Genomic DNA, 12,454 nt, shown 5'->3' with positions numbered 1-12,454 from the left:
ATTCCAAGTACCTGATAATGTTTCCTCCTTTCTTATAAAATAAACCTTTAAGAAGGATGAAAAATTAATGATTGTCACAAAGAGATTTTTCTTTTTCTTCTCAGCACATTCATTTTTATAATATGTTATTTTGTTGTTCGTTTTGTATGCTAAACGTTTTGTATGCTAAACGTTTTGTATGCTAAATCCCAGATTCCTTTATCTCTTCTAGTACTAAAGATAGCTTCATCAATTTGCACTGTCTAAATACAAATTAAATACCAATTTTATTTGAGAATGGAGACAATGACCATTCTAAAAGGAAGTTCTGGAACAAAGTCAACAGATTTTAAGAAATTTGTATTATTATAGTTATTTATACTGGTATGACATATAAGGGTCTACTTGGTCTATTTTGTTCACTGCTCTATACCTGGTACCTATAACGTTATTTGGTGGACACTGAATAAATTTTTATTTGGTTAATGAATTAATGTATTTTCCTTTTAATAATCCTAAAATATACTAGAATATATTTAACCAAAGTAGTTGCAAGAGAGTTGGATCTTTTCTAGTCTAACGAGGAGAAGGCATGGCGGGATTTTTTAATTCAGACTATTAAAATTCATGAAAGCAGTCACACTGGGTAAAAAGACTTAACCTCACTTTAATGTCTCTGAATATTCAACCAAGAGAGAGGACTAAGGATACAAACTGTGGAAACACAATTATGTGATACAGCGTCTCAGTTCTGTATCTCTGGTGGGAGATAATGGCTGAGAAGACACCAGCCCAAATGACTGGCAACATTAATATGACAATTAACATTTGAATGCTCTTCATATAGTCTCCTGGTCTCACAACAAATTAGAGAAGTGCTTTCTATTACTATTCTATCCGTATTTACACATGTGGAAAATGAGCTTCACACAGGAGAATAACTTGCCTGAAGTCCCATAATGGCTCATGATTGGTAGAGCCAAGATCCAAAGGTCTTTAACAACCAAGTGCATGTTTGATAAAATTCATGCTTTTGCTCCACTGGCATGCAGCTACTCTGTGGTTCTCTCTTTGCCCCTCACCCACTTCTGCAGCATACCTCCCTTTCTTCTTATTAAGAATATTGTATTAATGTTGTAATGTCATTATATGCTCTAAGTTAATAAAGGGTTGCTTTCCTCTTAGTGTCCAAAATGATACATATTTTGGAGTATTTGCCGAGTCTTCAAGAAGGAAATAATGATGGGAGCCAAAGTCCCAGAATTCCCCACAAGCAATCTGCCATGATACACATTTCTGGGAAAGCTGTTTAGTAGGAACACTGTATTACAGACTGAAGGTTTGTCTCCCTCTTTACTGCTGGTACTATTTTTCTCCCTGAAATTTACTTTAACATTAATATAATTGAGCTTCCCTGGTAGCTCAGCGGTAAAGAACCTGCCTGACAATGCAGGAGATGTGAGTTCTATCCCTGAGTCAGGAAGATCCCCTGGAGAAGGAAATGACAACTCACTCCAGTATTTCTGCATGGGAAATCCTGTGAACAGAGGAACCTGGTGGGCTACAGTCCATGAGGAAGCAAAAGAATCAGTATGACTTAGCAACTAAACAACAATTAATATAACCACTGTAGCTTTATTTTGATAAGTATTATTTTGATATGGTATATATTTCTCTATTCTTTGCTTACATTTTTAACTTATTTGCATCTTTAAATCCAGTCAGTCCTAAAGGAAATCAACCCTGAATATTCTTTTGAAGGACTGATGCTGAAGCTGAAGCTCCAATACTTTGGCTATCAGATGTGAAGAGCTGACTCATTAGAAAACACCCTGATCCTGGGAAAGATGGAGGGCAGGAGAAGGGACGACAGAGGATGAGATGGCTGGATGGCATCATCAACTCGATGGACATGAGTTTGAGCAAGCTCGAGGAGTTTGTGACGGACAGGGAAGCCTGCTGTGCTGCAGTCCATGGGGTCGCAGAGTCAGACATGACTGAGTGACTGAACAGCAACAAAAATAATCTTTAAATCCAAACTGGGGTTTTGAAGGCCACATATTTTGATCCTGCTTTTGCATCCAATCTGATGATCTCAAAAGTTGTTAGAAGTTCTACACATGCTTATTTTCTATTTCAAGCATTTAAAAATTCTTTACTGTGTTTGTGTGCCTAAGTATATATTTTATAAAGGGACACACACAGACACACACATATATATTAAGAGTGTGATCAAAAATCTTTTTAGTAATAGGGTAAACAATCAAAAATTTATGGAGGGACTTCCCTGGTGGTCTAGAGGTTAAGAATCTACCTGCCAATGTAGGGAACATGGATTCCATCCCTGGTCCGGGAAGATCCCACATGCCATGGAGGAACTAAGCCCGCACACTACAATTACTGAGCTACCCTCTAGAGCCCGTGAGAAGCCGCCGCAATGAGAAGCCTGAGCACCATAATGAAGAGTAGCCCCTGCTGGCCACAACTAGAGAAAGCCTGTGCACTACAACAAAGACCCAGTGCAACCAAAAATAAATTTTAAAAATTAAATGTTAAAAAAAAATAATTCATGGAAGCCATGGCTTTAAAGGCAATGTGAACAAGTGACCCATTTCGAGTGCACAGAAACAGAACTGGAGGGTGAGGCAGGGTCTACACAGCATATAGCTGTAATTGAATGGCACTCTTTGGATCAAGCCTGTGAATGATGCTCCCCAGAATTGTGCTAAGCTATGGATCCATTTACCTTCCCTGGTGGCTCAGAGGTTAAAGCGTCTGCCTGCAATGCAGGTGACCTGGGTTCGATTCTTGTGTTGGGAAGATCCCCTGGAGAAGGAAATAGCAACCCACTCCAGTTTTCTTGCCTGGAGAATCCCATGGACGGAGGAGCCTGGTGGGCTACAGTCCACGGGGTCGCAAAGAGTCGGACACGACTGAGCGACTTCACTCACTCACTTTATGGATCCATTTGGAGGGAAGAATTAGAGTCACACATGAAAAACGCTGTGAGGGATCTGTTTCAAAGTGGACACAGGCGAAGCAACCTGTCCCAATTCACATCATTGTGCATATAGAGGAAGAAAACTAATTTTCCCTCTAGTCTTCCAGGTTCTTGTCTGAGAATCCCCCTGTAAATAAAAGAGTAACAGGAGAAAAACAAACATAAATTTAGTAACATATTTTCCTCCTGTATACATGGGAGAGACCTAGGAAAAGTGAGTAACTCCCTGAAATGGCTTAAGCCACCACCTTAAATACCATATCCAAGTCAAGAGAAAGGAAGATGTTGGGGGGACGGGAGGGCAGCCAGTTATGAGAGGCTATCTAGAATCAAGGGTAAGGAATCAAGGATAAGGTTGTTCTGCAGATTTAAGCCCCTGCCTTCTCCATTGATGACAGGTTCTAGAGACTTCAAAGTCATTTTCCTCTTTCTGAAGCAAAGAAAAAGGAGCCCTGACAAATGGAGATTTCCTTTATACATGTAAATGTTTCTTACAAAAGTACATCTTCTTTGTTTTCAGAGATTCTCTTGTCTGAAGTCTCAAAAATAATCAGCTCAACAATTTGCAGACCCCTTCACTAAGGATGCAGATTGCATTCAGCTCAGCTCTGTAAATGGTGTGAATATTTTTAAGGGCTCCCAGGTTAGTCCTATTCTGCAGCTTCAGGTAAAAGGAAGAATCGCTGAGAATCAGTTTTCTTCTAAGGGGATGGGGACTTCCCAAGGTTCTGAGCTGGGGAAAGACACATTCGGACTTGCTTTTAAAAGCACCTGGTGGAAAAGAGATGGGCAGGAAGGAGACGCCAGAGGAGGTGGCTGCGACCACCTAGGCATGGGCCAGTTTGGACTGGTTGGTGGAGCTGGGCTGGAGAGAACTGGTTGGATCCAGGTATGTTCTCACCAGCCACTATTTAAGTCAGGTGGTGAGAGATAAAGGACTGAACCTAGAATTTGCCTGAGCAGCTATAAGCCTGTTTTTCCCTTTGAGATAAAGGGCACAGGACACAGAGCTTGGCAGATGGGAGCAGGAACCTAGTTTTGGACATCTTCAGTTTGAAGTCTAAGTCAAAAGCTGAATAGCCAGGTGAGAATGAGAACTGAGGCCATACATCTAGAAAGGTAACCTTTACAGGATTCCTTAGACGAAATAATGTTCATACTGACCCTAACCTCTGCTGATAGTCATGTTTTTTACCCCAGAATAAAGGAAGTTTATGAAATGAGAAAAAATAATAATAATCAGCCCCCCAAAATCAGTATGCCAAAGAGGCATATATTGGGGTGGCAAATTCTGTTTCCTTTAATCCGTGAATCCAAAAAAATTGTCCAGGGACTTCACTGGCTGTCCAGTGGTTAGGACTCTGAGCTTCCACTGCAGGGGGCATGGGTTTGTGCATGTCATGCAGCCAAAAGTAAAAAACAACACCAAAAAGCCAAAACCAGAAAGCTGTCCAGTGGAGGAAGATGTGTATGCTGGGCAGAGTACTAGAAGGCACCAGACAGAAAAGATCCATAAACCCACATGGGGTCCCTTTGAGGTCTGAATACTAAGCTGTGTGCATGCAGGATTTAAATATATAGTGTGTCAAGAAGTTGTGAAGGCAAAAGTTTAAAGTATTGCCTCTGAAAAGGAGACAGTCTATAAAAGCTAAAGCTTATAAAACACACTCTCCAAATAGTTTACTTGGGTAAAAAGGGACATTCTGTTGAAAAATATTGGTAATCACCTATTTTAAAATGATAGTTTTAAAGACTAAATGTGTGTATAGACTCACTAAAGCTTATCTCATTCAATATCAGGCTTCTTGAATTTACTTTGTGAACTTTTTCCAAAACCAATCTAAAGCTTGGTATTTTGCAAGTTGGGGATTGAAGGTACGAATTTCCTTCAGCCCTTGTAAGGAAGCACTTTTGAATTCATTTCGCTGACATGAGATTGCTCTCCCCAAAGCAATTTTGGAGGGAACATTAAGTGCTATAGAACTGGAACTGGAGAAATGTGCCCCAGAAAATGTTTTTAATCAGGGCTGTGTGGGAGCCTATTTAATCACTGGACAATGGAAGACGTTAAAGGAACAATACTTTGTTTAAGGGACTTACTGACTAAGAGGTTCATTTAAACTAGGTCCTCTCTTCTCTGGCTTCTCATTTTGGAACTGTTTGGCTAGGATTGAACTCAATCTTTCTGGTAGCTTCATCTTCATCCTTTGACCTATAAATGGAAATTCACATGTTTCGGTTTTTGTCTTTGCAAATTATACTTGTCTCTGACAATTCCCTTTGCATTTGAGAAAAGCCAGAGTGGTGCTGGATATTTTCATTCATATTCTCTCTGGTATCAAATGTCACAGCTGGGTTGCATGAAGGTTTATTTGTATTATAACAGCATTTCCTTCAGATCTCAGGGGGCCTCTATCTCTAAAATCACTTGTCTACATGAACTTCAGGGAGAATTACTTGACCTTTCTAAAAGTAAACTTTCCAACTGAATATCTCCCTCTGGATCTAGGTTCAGACGTCGGTTTTGTGTGTGCCCTGAGTTTTTAGATTAATGTAGATTCTTACTTTTAAAGTAATACACTGTTCCTTTGATTGCCCAAACAGAGAGAACTTTTGTTAATTATGGGCATGAGTAAAGTCTAAATATTATGGTGAGATAATTTACTGACAGCATAATGTATGTTCTTCCTCCCCTCATTCCAGACGATTAGTCAATTCTTTTTATGCTCCTTCTCAAACTTGTATTTGTAGACTGAAATAGGGGGACCGACTCTCTCAGTTTGTCCAGGACTTGCTTAGAGGGAGTTGCTGGCATGTGAAACTTCAGTACAAAAAGTGGGAAAGTCCCAAGCAAGCTGGGACAAGTTGGTCACCCCAGGCAAACGTTAGTACAAGATACCTCCTGTCCCAGAATTTTTTCTAAACCCCAAGTTCACTGAAGAGAAGTGGCCTTGAGGGGCCAGAGAGAGTGGGATACCATGTTAATGTAACCTTTTAATTGAAATATAACATATATAATGTGCAAATCATAAGTGTGTAGCTATATAAAATTTCACCAAGTGAACACATACATGTAACTAGTATCCAGATCAAGAAAGGGAATATGTTCAGGGTTCCAGAAGCCCTCTTGCGCATTCTTTCCCTTGAATAACCACATGAGCGAGGAAAACTAAATTTCCCTTTACCCTTCTGAGCTCTTGGCTGAGACTGTCAGTAATAAGAGACAGATTAATGGGAGGGAAAAAAACAGTTTATTTATATATATTTCTTCTGTGTACATGGGAGAGACCCAGGGAAACTGAGTAAAGCTATCCAGCATGGCCTAAGACACCACTTTAAATACCATTTTCAGGAGGGGGTAAGTGCTAGTGGTAAAGAACCTACCTGCCAATGCAGAAGATGTAAGAGACTTGGATTCGACCCCAGGGTCGAGAAGATCCCCTGGAGGAGGGCACAGCAACTCACTCCAGTATTCTTTCCTGGAGAATCCCATGGACAGAGGAGCCTGGTGGGCTACAGTCCATGGGGTCACAACTGAAGCAACTGAACATGTATGCAAGGAGACCAGTTCTGGAAGGTTACCAGAAAAACACAGAATGCTGTTCATGCCTTCTCCACAATGAGAGTTCCTTGTGATTTACAGTTATCCTCTTCTTCCTGGTACAGAGAGAGACACCCTTAAAATGGATATTAACCTTAGGAATGCAAATTTTCCTCACAAAAGAGTAAATTCTACTCTGATTTTAGAGCTCCTCTTATGTCGTCTGTGCTGTCGCTTCAGTCTTGTCTGACGCTGTGATTCTATGGACCGTAGCCTGCCAGGCTTCTCTGTCCATGGGATTCTCCAGGCAAGAATACTGGAGTGGGTTGCTGTTGCCTTCTTCAGGGGATCTTCCCAGCCCAGGGATCAAACCTGCATCTCTTACGTCTCCTGCATTGGGAAACAGGTTCTTTACCACTAGCGCCACCTAGGAAGCCCTCTCGTTTGTCTACTTTTTCTCAAAAATATGTCAACTCAAAATAATCTTTATGCTAAAGAGGCATATTTAGGGGTAGCATGTTCTGCTCTCCTTCAACTAGTATCCTTAAATACTTTAGTTTGACCTGTTTTTAAAATTTATATAAATGAAACCATACAGTTTTGACTTGCTAGGGAGGAAGAAATTTTTCTTTACAATTCCAAGTTCTTCTGGCTGGTCTAAAAGTCAAATTGACAAGAAACAGATTAACAGGAGACAATAAAACACAAATTTATTAAAGGTAGACATGGGAGAGACCCCGGAATACTGAATAACTCACCAAGATGGCCAAAGCCCTCACCTTAAATACCATCTACAGCTAAACACAAAAGAGGATGACTGAGGGTGGGAGAGTCAGTTATGGGAGGTTCCCTGGAAGGTCCCCTTCACAGTAAACAAGGGTGATTGTGGTGCACATTTAAGTCCCTGCCTTCTCCATAGATAGGTTTCTAGATTTTTGGTCATCCTTCTCTTCCAAGTACAGAGATGGAAGCTTTCTATGCCTGCTGTTTCTCAGAAAATAATAGTTTAACACATATTGACTAGGGGATTTTTATAGAAACTAATGCCTGTGGCCAGTGATTTGTTATGTAAGTGAATACTGAAACACTTTGGTCAATAACTTTTGGGTAACAAAAGACATGATAATATATCTCTGGTCAATAAGTTGTTAATTAATATGCCAAAGAGACATATTTTACGGTGACAAATTCTACTCGCCTAAATGTTCTTGTTTCTAGTTTCTCTCATTTAACATTGTGAAATTCATTCATACTGTTGTGTGGCATGTCGATTTGTTCACTCTTGGGGCTGTATAATACCCCACTGTGTGACTATACCACAATTTTGGGGCTATTATGGACAGTGTTACTATGAATACTTTTGTTGCTAAGGAGAGAAAGGGAGCAGTGATTTGGCAAAATCTCAGGGAGGCAGCAACATTCAAAGAGGTTGGTGCAAGGTGGACATAGCCATGGCAGGTGTGGTTCATACCTCTGCAAATTCTGTGACACACAGGGCATAAGAGCAAAGGGCTGGAGACTCCCCTGATGGTCCAGTGGCTGAGACTCCATGCTCCCAATGCAAGGTGCCCAGGTTCAATCCCTAGTCAGAAGACTAGTTCTTATATGCCACAACTAAGAGTTTGAATTCCTCAAGTCAAGATCCCACATGGTGGCAACTAAAACCTGGAGAAATCAAATAAATAAATAAATAAATATATATATATATATATGACTCACTGGAAAAGACCCTGATACTGGAAAAGACTGAAGGCAAAAGGAGAAGAGGGTAGCAGAGGATGAGATGGTTAGATAGCATCACCAACTCAATGGACATGAATCTGAGCAAACTCTGGGAGATAGTGAAGGACAGAAGAGCATAGTGTGCTTCAGTCCATGGGGTTGCAAAGAATTGGACACAACTTACATATATATTCTATGTATTTACACACACACACACACACACACACACACACACACACACATAAAGCTATTTAACAAAAGCATTTATAAAAACAGCAAAGGACTGTTGTATCTCAGAACAGATCAGTCGCTCAGTCGTGTCTGACTCTTTGCGACCCCATGAATCGCAGCACACCAGGCCTCCCTGTCCATTACCAACTCCCGGAGTTCACTCAGACTCACGTCCATCGAGTCAGTGATACCATCCAGCCATCTCATCCTCTGTCGTCCCCTTCTCCTCCTGCCCCCAATCCCTCCCAGCATCAGAGTCTTTTCCAATGAGTCAACTCTTCGCATGAGGTGGCCAAAGTACTGGAGTTTCAGCTTTAGCATCATTCCTTCCAAAGAAATCCCAGGGCTGATCTTCTTCAGAATGCACTGGTTGGATCTCCTTGCAGTCCAAGGGACTCTCAAGAGTCTTCTCCAACACCACAGTTCAAAAGCATCAATTCTTTGGCACTCAGCCTTCTTCACAGTCCAACTCTCACATCCATACATGACCACTGGAAAAACCATAGCCTTGACTAGACGGACCTTTGTTGGCAAAGTAATGTCTCTGCTTTTGAATATGCTATCTAGGTTGGTCATAACTTTCCTTCCAAGGAGTAAGCGTCTTTTAATTTCATGGCTGCAGTCACCATCTGTAGTGATTTTGGAGCCCAGAAAAATAAAGTCTGACACTGTTTCCACTGTTTCCCCATCTATTTCCATGAAGCGGTGGGACCGGATGCCATGATCTTCGTTTTCTGAATGTTGAGCTTTAAGCCAACTTTTTCACTCTCCACTTTCACTTTCATCAAGAGGCTTTTGAGTTTCTCTTCACTTTCTGCCATAAGGGTGGTGTTATCTGCATATCTGAGGTTATTGATATTTATCCCGGCAATCTTGATTCCAGCTTGTGTTTCTTCCAGTCCAGCATTTCTCATGATGTACTCTGCATAGAAGTTAAATAAACAGGGTGACAATATACAGCCTTGACATACTCCTTTTCCTATTTGGAACCAGTCTGTTGTTCCATGTCCAGTTCTAACTGTTGCTTCCTGACCTGCATACAAATTTCTCAAGAGGCAGATCAGGTGGTCTGGTATTCCCATCTCTTTCAGAATTTTCCACAGATTATTGTGATCCACACAGTCAAAGGCTTTGGCATAGTCAATAAAGTAGAAATAGATGTTTTTCTGGAACTCTCTTGCTTTTTCTATGATCCAGCGGATGTTGGCAATTTGATCTCTGGTTCCTCTGCCTTTTCTAAAACCAGCTTGAACATCAGGAAGTTCACGGTTCACCTATTGCTGAAGCCTGGCTTGGAGAATTTTGAGCATTACTTTACTAGCGTGTGAGATGAGTGCAGTTGTGCGGTAGTTTGAGCATTCTTTGGAATTGCCTTTCTTTGGGACTGGAATGAAAACTGACCTTTTCCAGTCCTGTGGCCACTGCTGAGTTTTCCAAATTTGCTGGCATATTGAGTGCAGCACTTTCACAGCATCATCTTTCAGGATTTGGAATAGTTCAACTGGAATTCCCTCACCTCCACTAGCTTTGTTCGTACTGATGCTTTCTAAGGCCCACTTGACTTCACATTCCAGGATGTCTGGCTCTAGGTCAGTGATCACACCATTGTGATTATCTGGGTCATGAAGATATTTTTTGTACAGTTCTTCTGTGTATTCTTGCCATCTCTTCTTAATATCTTCTGCTTCTGTTAGGTCCATACCATTTCTGTCCTTCGTCAAGCTCATCTTTGCATGAAATGTTCCTTTGGTATCTCTGATTTTCCTGAAGAGATCCCTAGTCTTTCCCATTCTGTTGTTTTCCTCTATTTCTTTGCATTGATCGCTGAAAAAGGCTTTCTTATCTCTTCTTGCTATTCTTTGGAACTCTGCATTCAGATGTTTATATCTTTCCTTTTCTCCTTTGCTTTTCACTTCTCTTCTTTTCACAGCTATTTGTAAGGCCTCCCCAGACAGCCATTTTGCTTTTTTGCATTTCTTTTCTATGGGAATGGTCTTGATCCCTGTCTCCTGTACAGTGTTATGAACCTCATTCCCGAGTTCACCAGGCACTCTATCTATCAGATCTAGGCCCTTAAATCTATTTCTCACTTCCACTGTATAATCATAAGGGATTTGATTTAGGTCATACCTGAATGGTCTAGTGGTTTTCCCTACTTTCTTCAATTTGAGTCTGAATTTGGCAATAAGGAGTTCATGGTCTGAGCCACAGTCAGCTTCTGGTCTTGTTTTTGCTGACTGTATAGAGCTTCTCCATCTTTGGCTGCAAAGAATATAATCAATCTGATTTCGGTGTTGACCATCTGGTGATGTCCATGTATAGAGTCTTCTCTTGTGTTGTTGGAAGAGGGTGTTTGTTATGACCAGTGTATTTTCTTGGCAAAACTCTATTAGTCTTTGCCCTGCTTCATTCTGTATTCCAAGCCCAAATTTGCCTGTTACTCCAAGTGTTTCTTGACTTCCTACTTTTGCATTCCAGTCCCCTATAATGAAAAGGATATCTTTTTTGGGTGTTAGTTCTAAAAGGTCTTGTAGGTCTTCATAGAACCGTTCAACTTCAGCTTCTTCAGCATTACTGGTTGGGGCATAGACTTGGATTACTGGGATATTGAATGGTTTGCCTTGGAAACGAACAGAGATCATTCTGTCATTTTTGAGATTGCATCCAAGTACTGCATTTCAGACTCTTTTGTTGACCATGATGGCCACTCCATTTCTTCTGAGGGATTCCTGCCTGCAGTAGTAGATATAATGGTCATCTGAGTTAAATTTACCCATTCCAGTCCATTTGAGTTCGCTGATTCCTAGAATGTCGACATTCACTCTTGCCATCTCTTGTTTGACCACTTCCAATTTGCCTTGATTCATGGACCTGACATTCCAGGTCCCTATGAAGTATTGCTCTTTATAGCATCAGACCTTGCTTCTATCACCAGTCACATCCACAGCTGGATATTGTTTTTGCTTTGGCTCCATCCCTTCATTCTTTCTGGAGTTATTTCTCCACTGATCTCCAGTAGCATATTGGGCACCTACTGACTTGGGGAGTTTCTCTTTCAGTATCCTATCATTTTGCCTTTTCATACTGTTCATGGGGTTCTCAAGGCAAGAATACTGAAGTGGTTTGCCATTCCCTTCTCCAGTGGACCACATTCTGTCAAATCTCTCCACCATGACCCGCCCGTCTTGGGTTGCCCCACGGGCATGACTTAGTTTCATTGAGTTAGACAAGGCTGTGGTCCTAGTGTGATTAGACTGACTAGTTTTCTGTGAGTATGGTTTCAGTGTGTTTGCCCTCTGATGCCCTCTTACAACACCTACCGTCTTACTTGGGTTTCTCTTACCTTGGGCATGGGGTGTCTCTTCACGGCTGCTCCAGCAAAGCACAGCCATTGCTCCTTACCTTGGATGAGGGGTATCTCCTCACCGCCACTCTTCCTGACCTTCAAAGTGGGATAGCTCCTCTAGGCCCTCCTGCGCCCGCGCAGCCAGGCTCCGGGTAACTCAAGGGTAACTCAGTCTATGACTACAGAAGAATCAGCTCTCATGAAATGAAGATTAGAATCAGCTAATTCCTACTTGGAATTAGCCAGACTGCAAGGTTAAAGATACAGTCTGAGAGATTGCCAATTCTGCCCAAGAACTCTGACACTAACTACAAGTGCAGAAGTTTTTCCTTTTCCTGTTTTTGCAGTTTTACTGAGCTCTAATTAACACACAATACTGTATAATTTTAAGATGTACAGCATACTGACTTGACATATATATACTGCAAAATGATCACTGCAATGTTTAATTAACTTCCATCACCTCATATAGTTACCAAAAAACAATTTTCTTTTTTGAAATATAAACTTTTAGGATCTACTACTCTCTTTCAGGTAAGTCTCTCAGTCATGTCCATCTCTTTGTGATCCCATGGACTGCAGCATGCCAGGCTTCCCTGTTCATCACCAAAGTTCAGAGCTTGCTGTAACCCAT

Source organism: Bos taurus, chromosome X (genome assembly GCF_002263795.3).
Source record: "Bos taurus isolate L1 Dominette 01449 registration number 42190680 breed Hereford chromosome X, ARS-UCD2.0, whole genome shotgun sequence".
Lineage (NCBI taxonomy): Eukaryota > Metazoa > Chordata > Mammalia > Artiodactyla > Bovidae > Bos > Bos taurus.
This window is presented reverse-complemented; position numbering follows the sequence as displayed.